Raw genomic sequence first — 26,144 nt, 5'->3', positions numbered from 1 at the left:
CTAATCTGAGTTTTTATTCTCTGAATGCCTATATTACAGAGGGATATATCTAATGTGTTCAGTGAGGATCCAAAAAAGTTCATTGAAGCTGTGAATGTGAAAATAAAACCACATGGACTGCCACACTTTATTTATCTGAGTTGTGAAAGGGAGAAAACCCAGTGAGGAGGCCCACAATATGAGTCAAATCCCAAGGAGGAGGGTTCTTACTTGTGAATTGTGAGTTGTGGCAAAATGTTTCCAATTTGGGACTCTGGTGACATTAGATTCCAGGAGCTAAGGAAACATTTTGAAACTCAAGGAGTTTGCTCAGAGATAAAAGATGGTCTCATCAAACGTTTCTGTTTTTAATATCTCACTAAGCATGCATTTCATTTTTAAAACACTGCCCCTGTTCTTTCTCCATATGGGAGATTTTCTGGTGATTAGAGCATTGAGACAACCCTGTGAAGGTTCAGCGTGGGGTTTAGGAATGTCCCCCTGGGTGTGAGATCTCTGTGACTTCATCAGGATTCGTGACATGATACCTACAATCTTATTTTCAGCAGGTTTTTCAGGTTGAGGTCTAGAATTTCTGGTCATGGTCTCAAGTATCTAATTCTATAGTAAGAATTAAGAAGTATTTGTTGAGAGTTTTCCATCATTGCTTATAGTACGAGGCACTATGCTAGGCTCTGAGTGATGGGAATAAAAGACAATATTTCTTGTAGCACAAATAACAAGATGTTGATGGGACTTTTCCTGTTGCACTAAAATTGATGTGTAGGGTCCCAGCTGAAAACAGAGAAGTGGTAAATCCAAAGAGGTTCATCAATTGCTCCTCACACCCAATGTGGCCTTACTAAGGCAACCCTAGAAGTATCAGCTGTGGGATAATCAACTTAACATTTCTTCTCCTCCCCATCAGCCCTCACCCCAATCCCATACTATCTGAGAAAGTATGAGAAGATGGGGAGGTAGAAACTGAGAACATCAGCCCGTGGGGAGTCAGTGCTCATGGTGAGAAGATTTTCCTGTGTGAGGGAGGGAGACTGTGGATGCTTTCCAATCCCCACTGGTCAGTGAGCAGGGGCCAGAGAGCTAGGGGTTCTAAGAATCTCATGTGAAAGTCGAGGATACCTGCAGGAAGGGGAACCTGGAATCTCCAAGTAGATGAATTTGATGCAATTTCCACTGTATATAAAAAACTATGGTAGATGAATTTACAGAATAGGAGCAGGATTAGGAAAAAACTTAAACTAGTAATTTTTTAAAAATGCGTGTGGAAGACAAACCAAGAAACAGAATCTTAATTATAGAGAAAAAAAACTGACGGTTACCAGAGGGGAAGTGGGTAGGAAGATGAGTTAAATAGGTGATGGGGATTGAGGAGTGCAGTTGTGATGAGCACTGGGTGGTGATGAATTCTTGAATCACTAAATTGTACACCTGAAACTAATATAACACTCTATATTAACTAATTGGAATTAAAATGAAAACTTAAAAAAAGAAAAGTATGTGGGGAAATTTTAAAAAATATTCTAAATTTTTAGAAATTCCAAAGAAACCTGGCTTCTGTAAGGGAACCATGTGTATTCCTTTCTGTGGGGAAAAAAAAAAATCTTAACCATCTTCGTCCCTTTCTCATCAAGCTTGTTTCCTCTAGTGTAAGTTTTTCATGATTTTAGAAATCAATTATAGGAAAAAAATGACAGTGGTCATTGCTGGAAAATAAGAATTAAAGGTCAAAGACTCAGACATCAGCTTAATTGGAACTTGGTAAATTTATAGAGCATATTGCAGTGAAAAGACAAAACAAAACATTGCCCCCACCACTTAGATCAGGACTCCTTTAAAAATCAACAACAACAATGGGGCACCTGGGTGGCTCACTGGTTGGGCAGCCAACTCTGGATTTCAGCTCAGGTCATGATCCCAGGGTCCTGGGATTGAGGCCCGCATGTCAGGTTCCCCACTGAGTGGGGAGTCTGCTTGAGGATTCTTTTTTTTCCTCTTTTTCTGCTGCTCTCCCTGATTCAGTGCTCTCTCTCTAAAAATAAATAAATCTTAAAAAAAATCAACAACAACAACAATTGTGTATTTACTTGAGCTCTGTAATCCAATGTTAAAAAAACATTATTAGGACAGGAAACAAGAATTCTGAGGGGACTTGGGGAAAATAGAGAAGGGATGTGAGCCCTATCACTTTGGTATGTGCTATGCCTGGAGAAATGGATAAACATGCACTCTGAGGACTTTCAAATGGATGCTTTGTGTTTAGTGGAATGGTGAGTAAAAATGAGGCATAGTCTATGGTAGATATTGACTTTGATGAGGAAAGATTCAGTATTCCTTATTATTCTCATGTCTTATGGTCAAATACCTGAAGCCCTTTATACCTGGATTCGGCAGAGTGAATTCTTCTGCCTAGAGTGAAAACCAGCTAGAACACATTGGTCAGAGATGCCATTGTTTTTCTTTGAGCAGCTGAACCACAGTGGCTTGGTTACTCCCTGCTTGAGCCATGCCCTTCTCCAGCAGCCATAGAGACAACTGGGAGACAGACTTCTTGGAAAGCCAGTGGGTGGTAGGCAAAATTACCTCATGATTTCAAAGCTGAGTTGATGCCATTCTGTGAAGAGAAGCCTTTGGAAAACCTTTTAAGTCTTAAGTCTGTTTTAGGAGCCCCTAACTCAGAGAGCTGGCTGCTCCTGACACCCCACCCAGTACACTGTATAATTCCTTTACCAAAACACATTTCACATTGTTTTCTTGACCTTAGTGGAGCTGAATAAGGGCCTTGTTTATTTTTTCTGATCATTAAATCCCCAGGGCCTAATATAGTCCTGGCTTATTATAGTGGGTACTTAATAATGATTTCCTGATTGAATGGAGGAATGAAGGGAAGCTCTGGAAGAGTGACACAAGTTTGAAGAATTCAGCTCTGTTTGTCATATGTGTCTGAGGTGGAACTTGCCCTTCCCTTAGCAATAGTGGAAGTGGCATAGACTCTTTGCAGAGGCAGAGTGGAAGAATCAGGCTGCCTGATTATATAACATCGAAATGCTGTCCTTCAAACACACAGGTCAGATCAGTGGCCTCCTATATTCATTCAGATCACTGTCTAGGAGAAATGATGGTTGGCTATTTTTAGGCTCAGTCAAAATTTGTACTGAGGCACAACATACATGCATCAGCTAGATCTGAATAAACATAGGACAAGGTACTGCATATCTGAAATTTATATAAATATTTAAAGATAAAAATGCAAATGCCAGGGTGGTTAAGAACCTAAGGTCACATGGTCAACTAGTGCCAGAAATGGAACTCCACCTGGCTCTCTGGACCCCTAGTGCAGTGCTATTTCCGCTCTGCCACTGACTCAGCCTTTTTTTTTTTTTTTTGGCAAACATATAAAGTATTATTGCTTTGCACATTGATATCTGANGGCACGTATTGCATGGTGCACTGGGTGTTATATGCTTTGCACATTGATATCTGAAAAGTATTCCAACAGTTTTGGATCACTTAATTGTTGCCGTTCCCACTTATCTCCAAGGCAACCTAATACCTACTTTGATGGACATCTGCAAGGTACCTCAAAAGCTTTTAAGTTGCTTGCTTAAATTTGCAATAGTTATACATGCTGGTTGAACACTTTTCCATCCATTCAGAAGTGTGGAGATGAAAGTATAAGTACTGCCCACCTACTCTCCTCACTCCCCATTTCCCAGGGGGTAACTCCAGTTAGCGGTTTGATATGTACCATTCAGTCCTTTGTATATTCATATAAAATGACATCATTGTTATGGGTTGACTTGTGTCTTCCCAAAATTTATGTGTTGATCTCCTAACTCCCAGTACCTTAGAATGTGACCTTATTTGGAAATGAGTTTGCTGCAGATATAATTAGTTAAAATGAGCTCATATTGGAGTAGGGGGTGGGCCCCTAATCCAATACGACTGGTGTCCTTATTTATACAAAGGGGAAATTTGGACACAAAGCTAAACATGCACACAAGGAGAGCACCGTGTGAAGATAAAGGGAGAGACTGGGGTGATGCATCATCTACAAGCAAAGGAATGCTAAAAATTGCCAGAAAACCATTAGAAGCTAGTACAGAGGCATGGAACATGTTCTTCCTCACAGCCTTCCAAAAGAGCTAACTTTCTGGACATCTTGATCTTGGCCTTCTGGCCTCTAGAAGTGTGAGACAATACATTTCAATTGTTCTAAGTCACCCAGTTTGTGGTCCTTTGTTATGGCAGCCCTAGCAAACTAATACAGTCATTATAGTCATGTCCTGAAAATTGCTTTTTGATTCAGAACATAGATCTGTACATTCTTCTAAGTTAATACATGTATATAGACAACATCTTTTCAATGGATGCTATTACTATAATCAACACCATTTTTCCTTTTTTAAAAATTATGGTAAAATACAATGTAAAATTTACCATCTTAACCATTTTTAAGTGTATAGTTCTGTAGTGTTAAGTACATTCCTATTGTTGTACAATCAACCCCCAGAACTCTTTTCATCTTACAAAACTGTCATTCCATACCCATTAAACAATAACTCCATTCCCCATCTCTTGTGGTTCCTGGCAACCACTCTTCTTCTTTCTGTTCCTATGAACTTGACTATTCTAGGTTCCTCATATAAGTGGAATCATACAATATTTGTCTTTTTGTGGCTGGCTTGTTTCACTTAGTATAATGTCTTCAAGTTTCATCCATGTTATAGCATGTGTGAGAATTTTTTTCTTTTTTAAGGCTGAATAATATTCCATTGTGTATGTATACCACCTTTTGTTTATCCCTTCATCTTTGGTTACTTCCATCTTTTGTCTATTGTGAATGAATAAAGCTGCTATGTAGCAAACATGGGTGTAAAATATATCTTTGGGATCATGATTTTAATTATTTTGGGTATATACTCAGAGGTGGAATATCTGGGTCATACGGTAATTCTATTTTTAATTTTTTGAGGAACTGCCATACTGTTTTCCACAGGGGCTGCGCCATTTTACATTCGCACCAACAGTGCATGGGGTTCTGATTTCTCCACATCCTCACCAACATTTGTTATTTTCAGTTTTATTTTCTTATAATACTAGATATGCTAATGGGTGTGAGGTGGTATCTCATTGTGGTTTTGATTTGTATTTCCTTAATGATTAATGATGTTGAGCATCTCGTCATGCATGTACTTGTTGGCTATTTGTGTCTCTTCTTTAGAGAAATGTCTGTTCATGTCTTTTACCCATTAAAAATTTTGTTCTTTTTGTTGTTCAGTTGTAGCAGTTCTCTGGCTAATAGCCCCTTATCAAATATTTGATTTACCAATGTTTTCTCCCATTCTATAGGTTGCCTTTTTACTCTGATGATTTCGTCTTTTGATTGACATCATTATTCTTATGTCCTAAGGCAAACATATGAGTATTTCTATAGGATGGATTCTTGGGTGGAATTACTATTTCAGCTTCTGAAAGTTGTACCAAGTTAGACTCTTACCAATAAATGTATGACCATTCCTCCATCTCCGTTCCCTTGTCAGCACTGCATAAGAGACAGATTTTTAAAATTGACATAGACATTTAAAAGGATATTTTTATACATAGTTACTCTGTTCTTCAAACAGTAAGAGCCTGTTACATCATGGTTAACGATTCAACAAATTTGGGTCAAATCATGTCCCTTGGAACTTTAACACATATGTACAGTAAAAACCTATAACTTAGACATTGGGTTCTGCCCCCAGGCCTAGAGGTAAAAGCTTTTACTTTACTTTGACTAAAAGCTCTATAATTAGTTCTTTTACCTCAAGTGATTTACTTTAATGAATGGTACCATTTTATAAATTGAGTAAATAAATCCACTCCAATTCATAGCTAGAGAAATTACAGGAGAAGCCAGTATGCCAGATGATTCAGTGTATGCCAAAGATTCAGTCTCTTAGCCCAGAATCCTTTCCCATTGCCAGCCCCACTGCAGCACCAGAGACTTCTAGTTTCAGGGGCTGAAAAGGCCAAGCCAACTGAAATATCTGGGATTGGGATGAAGGGCAACGGTGGCCCACAGTTTTGGTGGGAGTTGTGCCACTGCAATTGAGAAAAGGATGTATCCCAGGGGATATTTCCTTTGTAGTTATATTTTTAAAAATACTAATTATAGGAAGATAATCAGGGTTTTACACTGGCGACCAGAGGGGGACAAAGAAAGGCAGTTCTCCCCATTCATTCATATGAGCTGTGTAAGACCCTGTGAGATCCCCACACTGACATTATGAAGATTATGGAAAGTCATGATGGCTTTACATGTTTCCTCTTCTTTCCCTGCTAAAGTTTCCGTACAGAGCACTTGCGACAGATGAACCGCACTGGTGGAGGAGCACTTGTCCTTCTGTGTGATTCCATGCTGGCACACAAGTGTCTCACTGTTCCTAAGGACCTCTACTGCAGTTGATTAAAAACCAGAGAAGTGGGGCCTGGTGCTTCCATATGGCTTTTCTAGTTTATTGGCTCTATTTGCTTGTAAAAATATGTTTTCAATTATACTTAAAACATTTGATTCAAACTACTTTGGGAAAGTCAAGATGTAGTTTTTTTTCTGCCCACATCACATACATTCTTGTTTATCGAGGACTTAAGGTGCAGTGTACTGACGTCAAATGGCCAGTGACAGAACAGAGGCTTGGGAGAAAGGTGAAGAGTAATCTTAAGCTATAAATGATAGAACAGTAATAAATATCAGTGTTTATTCTGGACTCATGAGCATGACAGATTACAGGCATGCCCATAAATGACAAAACTATATGTAAAACCCAAAGGAAAAAATGAGACTGCTTGGAACATAAGATCAAAACAGGAAATGTTGGTTTGAGGTGAGCCTCTTTTCCTCAGATAGAGCTTTCTAGATGTTTTTTTCAGTCAGCCATATCTAATTATTTTTCTTTGACAATAATGCAAAATTGGAAAGGGCTTTAAAACCACAGGCTCAGTGGGGATAAAGGGGACATTTTTGTTTTTCTCAGAGGAGCAATAGCTTACAATGAATTTTTCATAGTAATTTATTATTAGCCCTTTGTCCAGGTCATGGACAAGGGAATATTGTTTTATTGAATGTTGGTTAAGTATTCATTAGTCCAGACAGGATGCTAGCTAGATGGATTAGACTGGGCTATGCCTCAAACAGGAGAAGGGAGGACACAGTGAGAAGTTAAGTGGGAATTATGACTATAGTGCCATGAATACAGCCCTCCCCCTATCCATATGACTCTTGTTGGAGCTTCTAAGGGCCAACCATGAGACAGCTATGCATTCCCTCACCATCGATGAACCAGGTCAAAGATGTCCTTCTATAGGAGTCATATCCCACATGTAGAGCCCCTGGGGGCTCAAAATACTCAGTTAGCCACGACTGGGAAGGGTATTTGCTTCCTATTCTTGTTCTCCTTATTTGGCAAGCTGTTGTAATTGTTCCCACTTCAAGCCTGGAAGGTGAGGTGCATAAGTATCCTCTGGGATGCTGGTTAAAAATGTACATTTCTGGCCCACCCCCATGAGATCCTGAGCAGTAGGACTAGTTGAGTGGTGTGGACTCATGATGTAGGTAGTCCTTGGATCATGCCATGACATGCTCTGGGAGACTTGCCCAAGATGAGGATGAGAGAGCCTGGCTGGGGATTGTGATGAGCAGTTTTTTGCTTACAATATATTATTGCTAAGGGCCTGTCTTAGACCTTTTATTCCAACCTTGCACTGTTGGTTTCTAAAGACTTCTTGATTTCTGACTTCTTTGGCTGGACTTTTGACCACCCTCCTTTTCTAGAACTCTGTTTGATCTTCGAATCTACTGCTTTGTCTCTTATCTGTGCTCCTCTAATGATTATTTATGTATCCTTCATTCATTCCTTCATTCAAAAAGTATTGAATATCTGTACTCAGTTTCAGACTCCTGTGCTGGGGACACACTGCTTAGAAGACAGACTCAATTCAGGCCATACCAATCGAAGAGATAGTCAGTTAATGAAACATTCACAGTGAGAGGGTTAGATGCCATAGAAGGTGTTAAGACAATGTGAGAGCGTACAGCAGGATCAACTAATCCAGTCCTGGGGTCAAGGAAGCCTTCTGGAATGATCAGGTAGTTGGGAGGTGATAAGAAGGCAGAGTGCTCCATGCAGAAAGACAGAACAGTGTGGATGAAAGCCCTAGAATAGAAGAACTACAGCACTTGAAGAGAAATGTGACTGTAGAGTGGGGTTGGTGACAGCAGGAGGCATGACAAGGAGTGGATCTGGAAAGATGGGCAAGCCAACACCATGAGAGGCCTTATAAATCCTGTGAGAGAGTTCAGACTCTAATTTGAGGGCCATGAAATATCTCTGAAAGATTTTGAATGGAGGTGAGTCATAGTCTGGGCTGTGCTGAAAAAGAGCACTATAGCTACAATAGCCAGGTGATACAAATGATTCAGAGTGAAGTCCCCAGAAGGCAGGAGGGGTGGTTGAGGAACACCCAGGGAATATGGAAGGAATATCTCTTCCACTGTAACAGGAGGGAAGGAGCAAAGGATAGGGCGGTCTGCACGTAAGATGTGTGGTGGGGAACAGTAAGTTGAGAGTGTTTTTATGGAAATTTCCTCCCAGGGAGAAAAGAGTGAAGATACCCGAGATGTCCTTCAAGAACTTTAGGTGATAAGATTTTAGTACTGAGATAAATTCTTCAGTTGGGTGATACGTAGGATAAGCCAGATGTTCAACCTTAGTAGCCAGAGAACTTCACAAGCCACTTAGAAATGTACCAAGACTTACATACATATGTATTTCAGATGGTGAATGTACTTTCATAAAGTTTTAAGACTATAAAGTTATATGACTGTATTAGATTGTGAGAGACTTTAAGAAAGCAACATCTAAGAAAACAAAAAGCATGACATCTGATTAATGATGGAATGTAATAACCACCTTCAGTATCAGAAACCTGTGTGAAGACTCTGAGCGCATCTTCAGCTTTCTGAATCATGTAGAACTTTCCCTCCCGAAGAAGGATGGAGCCAGGTTTTCCAGGCACAAAGTTACACCATTTTCCCATCTGTCCTAAAACCAAGTTCAAACTGAGAAACCATCTTAAGACTTGAATGAGTAAGGTCTGACATGACAAAAAAAATACCTGACTCAACATTTCATCAAAAGCAAAATTCAGCCCCTTCCTCTGTCACAAAATTCTGATAACAGAAAAGGCTTCAATGGGAACTGCACGCCCAAGTGGACTTTTCTAACACTGGACAGATTTGGACAGATTTGGAATGTGCTGTTCTTGCTGCTAAAGACGTTTTTCCACTCTTGGCCTTCCAAAACCCAGAGTTCAAAGCTGCACTACTACTTTTTTATGCGGGAGCAAATTGACCACAACACTATTAGAAAAAGACGTGAGTCAGTGTGTTTGGCTCTTTGTTTCTTTGTGGTGATCTTTGGAAAGGAAAGATTGTAAGGAAAGAAAAGCAGGGAAAGACTAGTTTGCATCTTTTCCTTGAGGGGTGTTCGCTTAAAAAATAATAACCCCAAACCAGGCTATTATTGGGATTTATATTAAGTATTTCCAAGCTTTGAAACAGGAACAAAGTCCACCAGACCCTTGTGAGGTAAGCTTTTGTTTTTCTCATTATACAAATAGATAAATTGAGTCACTGAGCAGTGAGGTAATCTCCCTGGTCTCGACTGCAGTAGATGAAAAGAAAGCATGAACTCAAGGTTTTGGATTCCAGGTAACTACTTTGATCATGCTTTTATTGGATGCTAACAACCAAAAAGTTAATAATCTGTTATACTGCATGTTAGGGACATGAGGTTTTCTAGCTTACTATGAATTCTACTTCATATAATTCAGATGCATAAGTGTGTGCGTATGTGCTTACACACTCATATATATTCAAATAACCTCAACTTTCCCAAATCTTTAGAGAATTAGACATTTTGGGTAATTAAACATTTCCCAAAGCTGATATTTTTACATCTGTTTGTTTTGATAGGATCTATTTAAAAATATGAAATTTCCTTAATTCTCAAAAGACACTACTAAATATGTCAATAATTATATTCAGCTGTAATTCAGTGAGTCACTCAGATGGTTAAGCATCTGACTCGGGTCTTGATCTAAGGTTGTGAGATCGAGCCCCATGTCAGGCTCCCCCGCTCAGTAGGGAGTCTGCTTGACATTTTCTCTCTCCCTCTCGCTCTGCCCGTCCCCTCATTTGTGCACACACATTCTCTCTCTCTCTCCCTCTCTCAAATAAATTAATAACTAAAATATTAAAAAAAAGAAACTTTCTAAGGCTATGTAGCTACTTGTCTCCTCAATGAATGCCATTATGCTTTAAAAACATTTATCTCTTTATAGTTTCTTTTTCTCTTCCTTTATTGCTAGGCTTCCATACTTTTATGGAAATGCATTTACTTGTTGCAGCCTCCTTCCCAATTCTAATTAGGTACCTCAAATCAGTTCTTTTCTGAGGACTCAGAGAACCAAATTCATTAGAATGATTTGTAAAGTGGAAACAAATAGTTTTGAAGTGAGAAGTTCATGTGATGGCTTATGAGTATGAACCTTAATGAACACTCTCTTAACCACTGAGCACATTTGACTTCCTTTTTGTCTTCTGTTGTGTTCTGTAGGGTTGAAGTTTTCAGAAATTAGAATTCTAGGTTATGAAAATGTACATTAAATATATTTTAATTCTAAGACTCAGCTCAGGATAATTTATTTTTTCTCAGTGATTCAGATAGTTTTTATCCAACAAGGATTTATTGGAAATAAAGTACCTGACTCTATTCCAGGACTTCAGAATCTCTCAGTGTCATTTCTAGGACCGTCAGTATTAATTGCATCTCTCTGGCAACAAAATTAAAAATTCACAATAATGTTAGTTGAAAGAATACTAAAAGTCAGTTTGTTGTTTTGTACATTTATATATATGTGTGTTGAATGTCTGAAATATGTCTATTAAAGTGCTGACTTATCACTTTTTTGGCACCAGTGAGCAGGATGGAGTTCAAATTTATTATCCTTGACATTGAGTGAGAACTCTTGCTGAGTGGGGATAGGTGGGTTGTAAGAGGATGATGGCCTCAGAGAAGACTCAGAACACCTTGACTCACGTGAAAAATGCACAAAAAGTGGCCTCCTTTTTTGAAGATGAGGAAGTGGGTTCTTACATTCTCTGTGCATTTATACTCCAAGTGGCTTACTATTGGTTTCTGTGTCTTTCAGCTGCAGATCATGAGTGCAGGCGTGTCTAGCACAGGGCTTGGCACATGGTAGTCCCTAATATCTACGTGTTGAAGGAATGAATAAGTGAGGTTGAGATTGGAGTCCTAAACAAACAAAACTAGGGTAACTGAACTTGAGGGACAAAGTCTTTTAAAACTCTCATGGTCTTTCCTCCTTTATCTTTATGAACTAAAATGCCTTCTACTGTAGCTTGCAATTTGCCTTATTCTAACATTGGGCTTCTTAAAGCCATTTTTTCTGAAGGAGCCTGGATTGGAAGATTTCTTGATAATTAAAGCATAGGGATTAAAAAGTTAGGACATTTTTATCAGGAAAATGAAATTCATGTAAGGAAGGATTTTGATGTGCTGGCATTGAATGTTATAGGGAGCATGCATTTGGCTTAAGAAGGCATATTACTGCATCAAAATGCAGGGGCCAGGATGCATTTGGGACCCTGGCAGCCTTGGTGGGTGTACTGAAGGATATAGCAGCATAAAACTCCAGAAGCCCCCAGGATGAGCTAAGACCTTAGATGAGACACCCAGGACAGTCATCTTTTTCCTGATGATGCCACACCTGTCTAAACATGGTGTGCTTTGCCATGAAAGGGAAGTGGCCTTGGACTGGGAAGGGGCTGTGCAATCATGGACTTTCCTCCTTTGGGGAACTGGTGGAATATGGATGCAGTGCAATTTAATGCAAGCAAGCAAACAAACAACAACAAAAACAAAACAAAAAATAACCCTTCTACCCTCCCCCAACCAAAAACCCCAAGGACCGGAGATATACACCAGCCCATATAGAGCCCACGCTGCCACCATTACATGCGCACAGGCAACATCATCCTGGAATGGGAGTCCAGAGTTCATCAAATGTACTACAAGGCAAAAAGATCCTTAGTGCTCTTATTTGCAATATGTAGAAAGCAACGCTCAAAGCTTCTACTCACCTAAGTGGCCATTATGCTGGCACTTAAGTAAGCATTCAATAATTGGTAGTGATTATTATCAAATGACCTTTACTGAGAACCTTGTGAGCACCAGACATTTTCTCATATATCATCTCATTTAACATTCATTACAGTCAGGAGAGGTAGACTTATTTTGGAGCAGAGGAAAGAATGACTCAGTGAAACTCACTGTCTTGCCCAGGGTGGCTGCATTGTTAGGTGGCAAAAGTGGGATTTGATCCCATGACTTTTTATGTTCAACTCAGTACTTTTATTTGTGACACTGCAATGGCTTCTCATAGATGATTTAAGACCTTTTGTTATCTTCCCCCATAGATGACATACATTTTGGCATTAATCAAAAGGGGGCTTTAAAAATACCTTTAAAAATGACAGGCAGGTTTGACATGGACTGTGTGTCAGGGTGCCTGGGTGACTTAGTCAGTTGGTTGTGGCTCAGGTCATGATCTCAGGGTCCTGGGATTGAGCCCTCAGTTGGGACTCTGCACTCAGCGGGGAGTCTGCTTGAGAATTTAATCTGTCTCCCTCTGGCCCTCCCTCACTGCTGGCACACAGCATGCACTCTCTAAAATAAATAAATAAATCTTTAAAAAAATGGATTGTGTGTCCTTTAAAATCATAAACTTTGTAGAGGACAACCTACAATACCATTCCTGCTGGTCATCAGTGTCATTTCTTATGTCACTTGTCCTTCCACTACTGAAAATCTGTTTGCTATAGATTAGTAATAGGATGTTGTGAATGATTCTTTGGGGATAAAATGAGCAGTTAAAGAGGAGAGCTCAGGAATCTGATCTACTTGTTTTACGTTCTGGGTCCTTTACTTACAGCTATGTGACTTTGAGGGAGTGATTTAAGTGTCATTGTTTCCTGTTTATAACGAAAGTGATCAGGATAAAATGAAAAAAAAAAAAGCTTCAGCATTCTGCTTGACACAGAGTAAATCCTCAATACACATTAGTTGTTTCTATTGTTGAATAATATCTTTTTTGAATTCTATCTTCTTGAAAAGCACATTCTTTTTTTAAAAAATATTTTATTTATTTATTTGACAGAGAGAGACAGCCAGCAAGAGAGGGAACACAAGCAGGGGGAGTGGGAGAGGAAGAAGCAGGCTCCCAGTGGAGGAGCCTGATGTGGGGCTCGATCCCAGAATGCCGGGATCACGCCCTGAGCCGAAGGCAGACGCTTAACCGCTGTGCCACCCAGGCGCCCCGAAAAGCATATTCTTAATCACTGAATCCTGTGTATCAACTCTTATAGATCATTCTAGTTTCCTTTGCTATAGTTTCTGATTTATGCTGCCAAGATGCTCTGGATGTGATACTGTTAAGGCTCCGCCTGAATTAGCAGAAAGACGAGTGCTTCAGGAGGAGAATGATCCATGTTCACATTCTAGCTCCAACGTTCAATATCTAAATGATGTGAAATTTACTTAACCTTTCTAAGCCTCCACTGTCTCATGTGTAAAATGTAGAAAAACTCTTCCTCTATCATATTCAAATGAAAGAATGTATATAAAACGCATCATAAACAGTAAATTTCTCTATAAAGTTTATTATTGTCAGTATCATTCTCTTCATTTTAAAAGTTCCCAAATTGAGATACTTACTAACACTTTTGCTGATGTGGTGATAATGAATTCTGTTTTATAAAAACAAGGTACTAAGCTTCTCCAGTGTTCTTGCTGTGTTGAAAGAGAGATATGGATTCTTTCTTTAGCCACTGGCTCACGTCTGCAGATGAGAATTTTATTTATACGTATTCAAATGTGATTTAAACACATGGTGATTCTTTTATGGCTAAATATAAAAAATTTACAAGTTAAATGTTATTGCTATCTTTACCATTTACTTTAGAGCTTGCTCATGCTGTAATTTGTAAATACTTTACAAGGCAGGGGAAAATACACACCCATAATTATTTCTCGATGTTGTCTGGCTCGTGATAGCTGGGTGAATTATTTTATTTTATTATTTTAAAAAAAGTTTTCATTGAAAGTTTTTCCAGTCACTCCAAATAAACTTAGCTGCGAATGGAAAAGATACAGCTGATTGCTGTGGCTTCTTGAGCGTGTCTTCTGCCTCTGTCCCACTCTTCCCTGAGTCAGAAGGAAGGCATGTGGGGTGGCCGACCTCCGAAATCATTAAACATCTCTTGTAAACTGTTGCTGCTAAAGACTCACTCTGGTTTATTTTCTGAAGCCTTATTAGTAAGTTAGAATCTAATCTGCAGCCAGGCTGTTTGATCACTTTGCTCTTGGCTTTGCCAGGCACAAGATTTTATTGCATGGTTGACCTGTTGGCATGATGATTCCTGAAGGGCCGTTGGTAAACCAGCAAGTGCCAGGGGCACATCATTGTTAAATTCCAAAGACATGTGACCTCTCTTGACCTTCTGGTAGAGGGCTTAGCCTTCTTCAAAGAGCCTCAGGTTGTTCACTAGAAATAGAGACAAGAATGCTCTGGGAAAATCTATGACAAAGAACTACCTTCCTTCAGAAAGCCATGGGGTTTCAGGGGGAGATAAAAGCAAAAATCTCTTACTAAACTTGTTTCAGATACCTCAGGACAGTCTTTCTTTGTAGAAACAGTCATATTGAAAACTGAGGCAATTCTATGAGCAGGTATTTAAACATGTTTTTCCCATAAAAGGGAAAAGAGAAGAGATGGCAATGAATAATGGAGCTTCCTCTTGGAAAGACTCAGTTCAAATCATTCTTTATCTTATTTTGTTTGTATAGTGATAAAGGATCCAGATAACAATACAGTGCCATTCTGTGTGAGTTAAAGCCACTAAAAAAAAAATACTATCTGTAGTATTTTATTAAAATTATATATGTAGGGAAGAGGACTTCTTTAAGATAATACAACAGTTAGAGGCAGTCATGCTAGGGAAGCAATACACTGAACACAGTGTTTAAAGAACACTACTGTGGTCATGGCATTCACTTGGGATACATAAAGTATCTTATTCAATTTTTTCAGTAGTTCATATGCTCATCAAGGGATACAAGAGGTGGCACATGAAAGCTTAAATATTTTATGCTGTCCAATACAGTAGGCACTATCCACATGTGGTTATTTGCTTTTACATTTAAGGAGATTATAATAAAATAAAATTTAAAAATTTAGGACCTCAGTTGCATTCACCACATTTCAAGTGCTCAGTTGCCAGTATGTGGTTGGTGGCTATCACACCGGGTAGCTCAGATAGAGCACATTTTCATCACTATAGATTATTCTAGCAGACAGCTCTGATTTCTTCAATATAGTGTACAGGCAACATGTAGGTGGCATTTATAGCAACTGCTTGTCAATTGAGAATAGAGAAGGATCAATGCAGGCTGCGGTATTTGGGAAGACTTTAACAAGACTTTGAATTTATGGTTATTTTGGCAAGTGTAAAGAACAATGGGGGGCATTTAGTAGAGAAAAGGGAAGAGGATGGTTGGGGGAATAATACCCTGACTGGCAAGTTAAGGTGTTTGTTCCATGTTTCATAATGTCACTAATAGTTCTGAGCAGAGTACTGTCAGTCCTGGGACAGTGGCACCACCCAACGAATAATTTTTTTCTTATGTAATTCAGTAGCTAGAAGGCCAGTGTTTAATATTGGCGTACCAATGGGAGTTCATCTTGGGCCGCATGGTTAGCTCCAGAGGTGTTAACGCTGTACAAAAAAGTGTCATACTAGTAATACTGTATGTATATGCAGGGGTGTGAATGGACAGGTAAGTAGGGAATACCACATGCAGAGAGGGAAGATCAAGTACAAAACCAAAAAAAAATATTTAGAATGTGACCATATGGAAAGCGCTAGCCCTTGTTTCTTCTTTTGTCTTTGGCACCACACAAAGGAAGGGCTCGAGGTATACTTATTTCCATATATACCCTCACTGCTGGTTAAGCAGCAGGTGTAGACAATATAGACTTTTGTTTTAGGTGGCTCACATGGCTTGAGGGAATCATTTAAGTTGTCTTGACTCTCATCATCTGGCTATGGATGATAATAAAAGTAACGCCAAAAAGAATGATCTGATGGGCCAGATTCAAGTTCGTTTAACATGTTGTAATGTCTTTGTTCTGTCTGTTCCTCATATAATCATGGGAATTTCTACTGCCTTAGAAATGACATGCTAGGTTGTCACTCTCTCTCCCAGACTGATGCCAAGCAACTTGGGATCACTTGGGGAGAATTTATGGAGAAAACTTACCCCTTACAAATTACTCTAGGGAGAAATGATAGGTTTTTTTTTTTTTTTTTTTTTTTTTTTTTTTTCCTANATTTTCCTAGTTACACAGCCCTTACTTTTTTGGCTCCAAAATGACAGCATGCTTATAGGAAAAAATACAGAAAAGAAAAAGAAATTAAAATCACAGTATCAAACAAGAAACAGAGCCAGTCGGCAGTGTCTAGGAACAGAGCCATTGGAATTCTCTCACTTTCTTTATGAGTCAGAGGCATTGTCACAGGGAATTGATGTTTTTTCTTCCTTTTATGACACTAGAAGACACTATGAAAGGCAGCGTGGAGGAGCAGTGTGGAGTGTGACCTTGATGGGAATACTGGCTCTGCCACTCGCTAGCTGTGTGACCCTAGGCAAGTTGCTTGACCAAGTAGAGGCTCCATTTCTCTCATCTTTAAATTGAGAATGTTAATACTGCTCTTGTAGGGCTGATTTAAAGAACAGAGATAATGATACAATGTCTGATCCTGTTAGACACTTAATCAATATTGTATATTACTATAACTACTAATGATGACTTTGAGTTGCTCCTTTGGATGATTGTGAACTACTAGTTTTCTTAAAGGAGAGGATGCTCCAGTCTGACAATTTTAGGATACTGATCTCTGGGCATTATCTTTGTGAAGGAGAAAGAGAATTCCCAGAGTATGGCTCTAAGAGAAATAGGGGATTTGATAGGGGTTGGAGGTCTGAGTGTCATCAATAAACCAAATAATCCCTGATACAGCAAGATATACTAGAATACTAGTAAGTGTGATCCTATTATAGGAATTAGCTCCCTATTTATGGTGACAAAGTAAATTCTCAAGGAAGAAGTTTGGCTAATGACCTTAGTTATTAATACTGTTAAGGTGACACAGAATTATCAGATCAGGGATTGTTGAGCTAATTTGTGAAATTATGTAGGCTCCTTGTTTACTGAACTTATTACTTATTGATGGTCATTTCTCTATTTATACACAATCTCTAGACAATGGGAAAGAAGAGGGACGGAAGAAATAATTTTAATCTGTCCAATCTCCTTCCTTCCTTCCTTCTTATCATCTATCTTTCTAGATTTTTAAAACCTTAAATTATTCTGGCATTTCTGCTATTATTTTTATTATGAAGAACTGAGCCATTAAACCAAGACATGCTCATTTTTTTTTGTTGTTCCTTTTTCACCTGGGTTTGGAAAGTATATGGGGATTGTTTCTCACTTTATGATTTGACATAGCACATAACCTACACTGACACTCAATGTGTATTACATAATAACTAGCGACACTGAAGTTACCGCGTCCCAGGAGATCTTGAAATAATGAAGTAGCGCAGTGACTTCTAAACTGTTCCCAAGTTGTTCTGTAGAATACCAGTCCCAAGAGATGCTCTCAAGTTGGGAAGATTTGTCAGCAAATAAGTTTAAGGTACACTGTTCAGTGTAACATTTTTGAAAAATGAAAATATAATTAGCATATTAAGGTCTTTGTGAAGTCCTGCAGTGAATTAAACTAATCATGTTGTTTCATTGAGTATTTCTAAAATTATTTGACTGTAGAAGCTTTTTCTGTATAAACACATATTAATATCTCAGGTACTACTGTTTTTGAAACACACTTTGTTAAATGTTGAAGCGATATTCAGATTTTACATAATAAAACATCATTATTAAAAATGTCATCTTTCTTTAGTTAAAATAGAATTTTAAAACCACAAAAACTTTTTTGTTTGGGGCGGGAATTAGCTTTTAACTGATGTCAAACTATGCAGAAGGCCTTTTGAGACTATTAAGTCATAATTTAATTGTTTCTTTTCCCTTTTCTATTTACCCTTGACCTTGTCTGGCTCTTTGAGACATTAGGAATTGTCCTTTGTATTTTAAGAAACAAAAATGCTCTTGCTACATCTTGAAAGGTTATGTGCTTATTTGGAATTTTATTCCATTTTAACTTGATTTCTGCTTAAATGTCATGAGCCATTACCAGGTGTTGAGTATAATCCATTTGCTCTATAAGTAACAGTAACAATGTATGCTTAAGTAGCATCATTCTGCAAAGTAATTAACAAGACCTTAAGTGTCTCTAAATGATAAAGGGAGTGGTTATTTGAAAACAGTTCTATTTAAGATAAATACATTAAGGTGCAGAGATGATTAATGACTTTCCTAAAACCCCAGAAAGAGTAAGGTGATTTGGAGATTAAAACACAAGATTTTCTCGAATGGGGGTTTCTTAGGCCACATGCATACAAACTTCATAGGTTCCTCCCTACTGACATCAGAAATAGAAAGAGGACAGCTCTGTATTCCTATGAATGTCATAAGTTGTACAAAGCAAGCAGCTTTTCTCTGGTGTGCCAGGGATTTTTCTTTTATGGTCCTAATTGATCTCTATCCCTCAAAGGGTTCTGAATGATGCAAGTGTCTCAAGTCTTAACAAGCCATCCCCAACACAGCTGTGCAATGGAAATGTTCAACGGAAAGGTATTCACTTCGGTCTCGGCAAGACCCTGGCTGCTCCTTAGAAACCCGGATCCAGGAGTGCGGGTTCGGGGCCATCTCGGAGAACCCTGTTTGGCCCATTTCTGCCTCCTTCTTCCTCCCGGCTCCCTTCCCGCACCTGTTAACAGGAGGGTCTAGTCATGGCAGGGCACCAGGACTCCCCTTGCAAGCTCCTGAACTCTCAGCGCTTGAGCTTCCCTGCCCTCCTCTCACTGACCCCCAGCTGCCAGGGTTTGTTTTTTACTGAGTTGAGCATTTAGTCTTGGCTGGTGGTGGCCTTGGAAAGAACATTTTCTAAGATTGGTTTTCTTTCAAATAAACCTCTACAAGTCTGGAAATTTCTGGCATTGCTGAAATGCAGGTGATTTATTCCTAGAGGCTTAAATTGTTTTTTTTGTTTTTTTGTTTTTTTGCTTTTTTTTTTTTTAAAGAAAACCAACAATGTGATACACTCCTATAGTACATTTCAGCCACTGGTTACAAAGGACACCTGGCTCTGCGTTTTATCAGAAAAATTCAAATCTAAAGGCCCCCTCTGGGAACAAGTCAGGTTTTTTTGAGACACTCAGCCCCGTGGCTCCCTCTATTGGTCATTGACTTTCCTCCCCACTCATTTGAACATTTGATCGGAATAAACTGGGAGCTAAGAGGGGACCTAGACATGTTGTAAAATCAGGAGTTATGGATCCAATAGCATATTTTTGCTGCAGATCTCTTTTTATCTGTTATTTTTCCAACCTCTATTTTGGCCACCTAAGCCACAAATTCTTAGCTCAACCTAGTGTCTTCCTTCACATCAGTTTTTGCCTTATCTTGCATCTGCCTTTTAACAAGAGGCCACTTGTATGGATTTATAGCACTGATGAACACCGTGACTGCTGGATTTTAAGACTACATTATCAGTAAGTAAAGATCTTTAAGGAAATAGAATGATGTACAGTCACCACTTTGAATTTATAACCAAGTTTAGGTTTATCTTTTGAGTTCATGTGGCAGGATCATTGGAGGAACATACCAAACAGGATAATAGCTGCCAGAATGTCTCCCAGCTGCCCCAGGACAATGCTCTTGAACCAGTTTTTAGGATTCACTGTCTTCCTGTTGAACTGAGGGCAGTTGTGACTTACCCCTCTGCTGCCGGGTAGCATAATTTCTGCATAAACCAGCCATACATGAAGTCTGAATTATGGAGGTCACTGGCCCAGACTTTCAGAAAAACAGCTGTTTTATCTAGCTGAGAGAGAGGACTGGAGAAGTGCCCCAACAGGCTGGACACATTTTATTTCCTGGAGAAGCCAACAGCTGACACCCACACCCAGGCCTATTCAGTTAGAGTTGGAAAAGTAGCACATGAAGTGATTGTCTTTAATCTCAGCACATCAAATGATGCCAATGCCTAAATGTCCTGTGATATAAACACATCAGTAGAGAGCTTAAGCGAGGCAGGCTTCAAGAGACTTACTTAAAAGAATGCTTTCACGATGATGCTTAGTCATAGACTATGTAAATTTTAACATACAATAAATCAATTTCAGAAACACAAGTACTATTTCAAAGATATGCAAACAATTGTCAGGCTTTAGAGGAAAGTGAAGAAGCATCTGGGGTAACATCTGTCCACTGATTCAGGGTAAATTATTTCCAGAAATGGTACAAGAATATTCTTTTCTACCTTCATCATTTTCTATGTTGGAGTAACTTTATGTATCACCCAAAATTGTATCATTATCTTAGTAGAGAACATTTTGATGACTTGACATCTATGGAGTTAGTATGTTAGGTCAGTTGAGTCAGAGGTCAAATGAGGCTCTTTTCTCAGTCAAGGGTTACGAAGAATTTTAAGATGTAATACTTGTAAAGCTTTTACCCATGTGAGTCAGTCCTCAAATGGCATTGTACTGAAAGGAGCCTGACCTAAATAGGATTTTATCTCCCAAACATTTGAGAGACTCTTGGATCAGACATATTAAAATATCTCTTCTCCAGCACCTCAAAACTCTACAGAATTTCTCCCTCTTCTGTCTAAGACAGAACGAGCCCTCTTAGCTGCACTATCTTGTCTTTACGCTCTTGGGCCCTTGACCCCTTTCCTCTGAATGACACATTTCATGCTCACATCCCTCAATCCCTTTGTGTCTCAAACTTTCCTCTGGTTGTTCTTTATGTGTATTTTGCCTTTTTTTCCTTATTAAAGACCTGGGAAGAAGTAAGGTGGTTATAGTGCAAACACATTGTCTATTGGGTGGGAGAAGAAGAAGTTATGCTATGAAACATCACAAAATAATACATTTGTTCTGTCACATAAATATTGGAACCACATTTTAAGACATGTTCGACACACACTATATGGGGAAAACACACTATGGTCATCCAAGATAGAGCATTGTTCAGAGAGTTTGGCTATCTAAATTGTAGCCCTCGTTCTACTTCACATGTCTGTGTGACCTTAGGCATGACATCAACCTCTCTGACCTTTTCTCACCTGCAAAATTGACTTTAGTTTAAATTATCTCCAAAGATCCTTCCAGTGTTTATATTCTGTGATTCTCTAAGTGTAATACCCAAGAAATTAGAATAGGGACTAGATAAAGTGTTTAGAAACGTCATTCAGAGGGGCCTGTTGGAGGCAATAGCAATTTTAAATTACCTTTCTTCTAGATAGATTAATTAAGGTTTATAAAAATGTAAAGCCTTCTTATTTGCTGGAGTGAAAATTACATCCTGTTTAAGAGAAGTATGAGACTTTTGGTAATGAGAAAATCCACAGGTATGAGCGGTACTCCAGAAACGATCTGTAATAATTGAAAAGAGATTTCTTCCACTGAAAGAAAAAAAGTGGGTACTACAGAGGGGCCATGAATGCATCTGCAAATCTTGTGCTGAAGGAGAGAAGGGAAGTTTTCATTTTCTAGGAAGAACGATGGCAGTGAACCCAAAATCAACAGAGGAGACTGAAAGTGAACCGTCAGGTGTATTTCAGTATTGTATATAATCAGCTAAAGGTCTCGTGCGTTGCTTTTGCTGTTTGCTACATTGAACAGTTGGAATTCAGTATTATTTTAGCTGATTACTCTCTATAATCAGTTTTCAGGAACATTTTTGTTTCAGTTACTTGAGTTTGATTCCATGCAATTTCAATGGCTTTGTGGATTTGCGTCCACAGGGCCCCCTGATTATAGACATTCCGACCCTGTGTGACTCCCTCTAACCCCCTTCCTGCAAATCTATTTGCTTGAGGATAGACTATAAAGAACCTCCTTCCTCAAACAGCAAACATAGGTACCAGAGCGATAGTGGAATGTCGGATTAGTGGCTTCTCTGTTGGTGCTGAAATGCGGTTACTTTTCTTTCCCACCCTTCACTCCTTGCCTCTCTGGAAAAGGCAAGTTTAGCAGAGGCCTCATTCAGTACTGTGGGGTGTAAACTGCTGTTAATGACTGCCAGGTCATAGGAGATCTTTTTCATTATAACCTTAGCATTTTGTAACAACTAGTGAGCTGGTCTTTTTAAAAATTTTATTTATTTTTTTAAGTTCTAGATGCTTTGGGTAGTAAGAGGTCCTTTCACAAAATGGTAAAGTAAAACATTCTCTAAATTCCAAAGAGCATTCATTCTCCCTTTAACCTCCTCCTCTCCCCTCCTTTTGTTTTTCCTTTCGCTCAATAATTAGAACAGTGCACCTCTCAGAAGACTGGGTTCTAATCTCAAGATCTGTACCTTCTTTAAATTATGCATATGTATGTTTATGAAGACTTGGTGGAAGAGAAGGAAGCCAATGCATGAAGAAAGACCTGGTTTTCAGAGGATGACTGGGAGGCCCAGAGGTTGGGAAATAGGTCTGTATCTCAATCACTCTGCAAGTTGCCATATCAAAGTGTGTGACCATAGATAAGAAGGAGTAAACTGTTGCTTCTAACTTCTCACTTGCAAATAATTACCCAACTTTGGGCCCTTTGGAAAAGTTAGGGGTGGGTTTGTTGATGTGAACCACCCGTTAATGTTCTGAGGGTTTTTATACTCATAGTACAGTTTTTAAAATTGTAACTGGCAAAGTCCTATGGGTTATAATGGGGGGTATACCTGAAATCGTTTTGGTCTTTAGAAGTGGGCTATTCTCTTTTGAGAAAGGCACAGCAGAGACGGATCTTAACGTATTAGTGGAAATACTCTTATTGATTTAAGACAGAGGCCAAGATCACATATGAATATTTGCCCCTCCGCATCTCTTCATGTCCCACATCGATAAAGGCAATAAGAAGTTGCGTTTGTAACAGAGATTCTGCTCTTTCTCTTCTCCTACGGCACTTTCTAGGAGAGATACCTCCCGCTTCACTCTCAGTTGTCATCCCCATTCTCTTCTCTTTGATTTTTGTAGCACAAATGGAAAAAAGTGGGATATACTTGCTGGTCATGGAAAGAATATCACTTTAGAATTGTGAGAATAGTAGAAAATCTCAAATGTGTGTTTCCCTAGGTATAGCAGGCCCTCAAAATCGGTGGAACACCTTCCCTGTGTCTCCAGTGAAACAGGAGGCTGTTTCTTTTTACTTTTTTGAGAAACATTAAAGGAGTCGGGCAAGTCTGCTGGAATGGTGTCACTTAAGTATGGCCATGTACCCAATCCAGGAGCGGCTATATAATGGCATAAAGAGAAGACTCATGTGAGATCTCCACACCTGGTGCAAAGGGGAGATGTTGGGATAACTACATAAAACCCCAAACCTGCTTTTTCTAAAAACTTAAGACGAGAGTCATTGTGCCTCATGTGTATACTATAGGGAAAGAATCACTTTAAGAGTCCAGTAGAGGGCCCTGGGAAAGTTAGGTCATGAGGGATCTTCGTGATCTCACCCAGTTATTTAGGGTGTTGAACTTGATGGCACAAGGGGAAGGCAGTTACTCTTAAGTGGTTCATAGCTGGTAGAGTGGATCAGCTGCCAGGAAAAGCAGAAGCAGACTCTGGGAGAACACTTTTCATCCCCAAATTTAGGAATAACAGGAGCTCTTCTACGTTGGGAGCACTTTTTTTTTTCTTCTCTCAGAAAAGATAACTTCCCTCAAGGGAAATCTGGTGAATGAAGTAGTGTATTTTCACCCTTGTGATGATGGCGTGAGTCCGGCACTACCATAAAAGAAGAATTAACTTGGACATGCCACACACTTGGTTTGGCCTTGTCTCATACCTGTGCTCTTGTCGTGGTTGATTACCCACTTACATCAGATATGAAGCAAGCAGTCTGTGCTGTGGCTCGAGATGAAAGGTATTTTAATATGCTCAGGTCACATATTATCAGCCAATAGTAATTTTATATCATTTTCTTTAAGAAACCACACTCCTTGCAATAATTTTTTCCAATGAAGCAAAATTTTGCATGACAGAAAGCTTTACTGTAAGTCTTTCATTTGAATAATAGCACTGAATTCCCTCCATGCCAACAGAATTTTAATTTATCTTTATTATTTCTTTTGATATGTGAATGATACTGAGCAAAGGCTGGAAAGACACTCCGTTAAACTTCTGATGATTCTACTTTCTTTAATAGTGAAGAATTATTTACAGCTTTGGTGAGCTTCCCGTTTTTAAGTGAAACATATAAACAAACCAAAAAAGAAAAAAAAAGTGAAACTTTTCTCCTTTTTCTTTAAGAACCTTAAGGGCTGAAATAGTGGTTTGGTTTCCTGACTGCCAGCTTTGGTTTGCCGTCTCTAAGCGGTCTTGTGCAATTAATTCCCCAGAGGAAATATTTGAAGAGGGTTTTTCTCCCACATGAGAGAGTTTCATCCCACACAGCCCACAGATTTTGACGGCAAACTTCATGGACCAAGTGTCTGGTTTTTACAGAAGTAGCTGTGGAGTATGTTTTTCCTGTCACAGGTGCACGCACGGTACTCTTTCCTCGACCTCAGAAATAGGAAGATATATCAGTCTTTACATGTGATGGGAGCTTAAACACTGGATAGCTCTGAGAACCCGGTGCTAATCAGGTCAATTTTAATTCACTAGATGAGGGAAAAGAAGGTGGCAAGCAGGGTTCAAAGTTCCAAAGCCTTTGAGCTGATCTTTCTTTACAACCGTTTGGTGTACACAGAAGAATTGTATAATCTGGCCTCTATTTTTCTCTTGCTGTGAAACATATTGAAACGCTTTATGTTTAGGTGTATGTATAGAAATTCATATAGTTCTTTTATACACTTTCTTGGTTCCAACACAATTCTCATTTTAGAAAAGTCTTGAAAAGATAGCTTTGTGAGAGCACATTTTGCCCCAGCTTGTAAATTTGGATTTGTTCTTTCCTATCTACCAGCCACCTGAATACCATCCCTGTGCAAAGGGCACCCGTTCACATCATTTTTTCCAAGCGCTTAAACCTGGAAAGATAGTTTTTAAAGGACTCACAGAAGCTGTCTTAGGGGGTTTGGAAAACATCGCAAAATTGTTAGCAGACCTTTTGACTGTGCTATTTTTAGGAAACTAATTGTGTTCTTTTAAAGTACATTTTTGACAATGGGACAAAGTTTTCCTTGCCCCACTGATACATGAAATATTTACAATGAAAAGCGTCAGTAAAACACCCCACACAGATACATTTTAACTTCAGCAACAGTCGGCAAAGGGGGAAAAGTGATTTAAAAAGAGAGAAGGTTTTTGCAGTATTTCTGCTGCTGTTTCTGCCCAAAATGAACTTTTATTTTACCGTTCAAACAGAAGTTTGTTTTCAAACCAGTTGCTAGTTAAAGGAGCAGCTGATCTGGCATCCCTAAGAGTCAGCTCGAACCAAACAGTAAGCGTGTTGACCACAGGAGACTTACTTCCCACCCCCGCAGCAACCCCTAGTAGGTCAGATGCCTGCAGGAGTGTTGTCTTACCTTGAGCACGTAAGATCCAGGAGAAAGGCTCAGGGGGCTCCCACAGGAGAGGACCGGGAAAGTGCTCTGATCGGCTGCTGGTAACATGCACTTGGCTTTTATGGGCAGGTGGGAGGAGCTGCTCCTCATAGTAGGTGGGCAGGAAAGGAGCGGCGGGCGGGCAGCCCCGGGAGGAGCTGGACACTCTTCTCTGGGGAGGGGCGGAGAGGGCAGAGCAGGAGCCCAAAAGAGGGAGGAGAGACGGGGCGGGGGGGCGGGGGGGGGAAAAAAAAAAAAAAAAAAAAAAAAAAAAAAAAAAAAAAAAAAAAAAAAAAAAAAAAAAA

At 39.2% G+C, this 26,144-nt stretch overlaps 1 protein-coding gene across 2 annotated transcripts in view; it reads right to left on the bottom strand.

Moving 5' to 3' along the window:
• The window catches only part of COL8A1 (collagen type VIII alpha 1 chain), a 157,185-nt gene extending 131,188 nt beyond the window's left edge, over positions 1-25,997 (bottom strand). Inside the window, exon 1 of one of the 2 annotated variants that reach the window (XM_002917083.4) lies at positions 25,822-25,997. The gene's annotated coding sequence lies outside the window, so the exon portion shown is untranslated. Of the gene's footprint in view, positions 1-10,805; positions 10,841-25,821 lie in introns of those variants that run through there. The other variant, XM_019797342.2, reaches the window with a different exon arrangement.
• Positions 25,998-26,144: the final 147 nt, after the last annotated feature.

This window comes from Ailuropoda melanoleuca, chromosome 1 (assembly GCF_002007445.2).
Source record: "Ailuropoda melanoleuca isolate Jingjing chromosome 1, ASM200744v2, whole genome shotgun sequence".
NCBI classification, from domain to species: Eukaryota; Metazoa; Chordata; class Mammalia; order Carnivora; family Ursidae; genus Ailuropoda; species Ailuropoda melanoleuca.
Note: the sequence above shows the minus strand (reverse complement) of the source record. Positions and strands in the feature narration are given on the sequence as shown.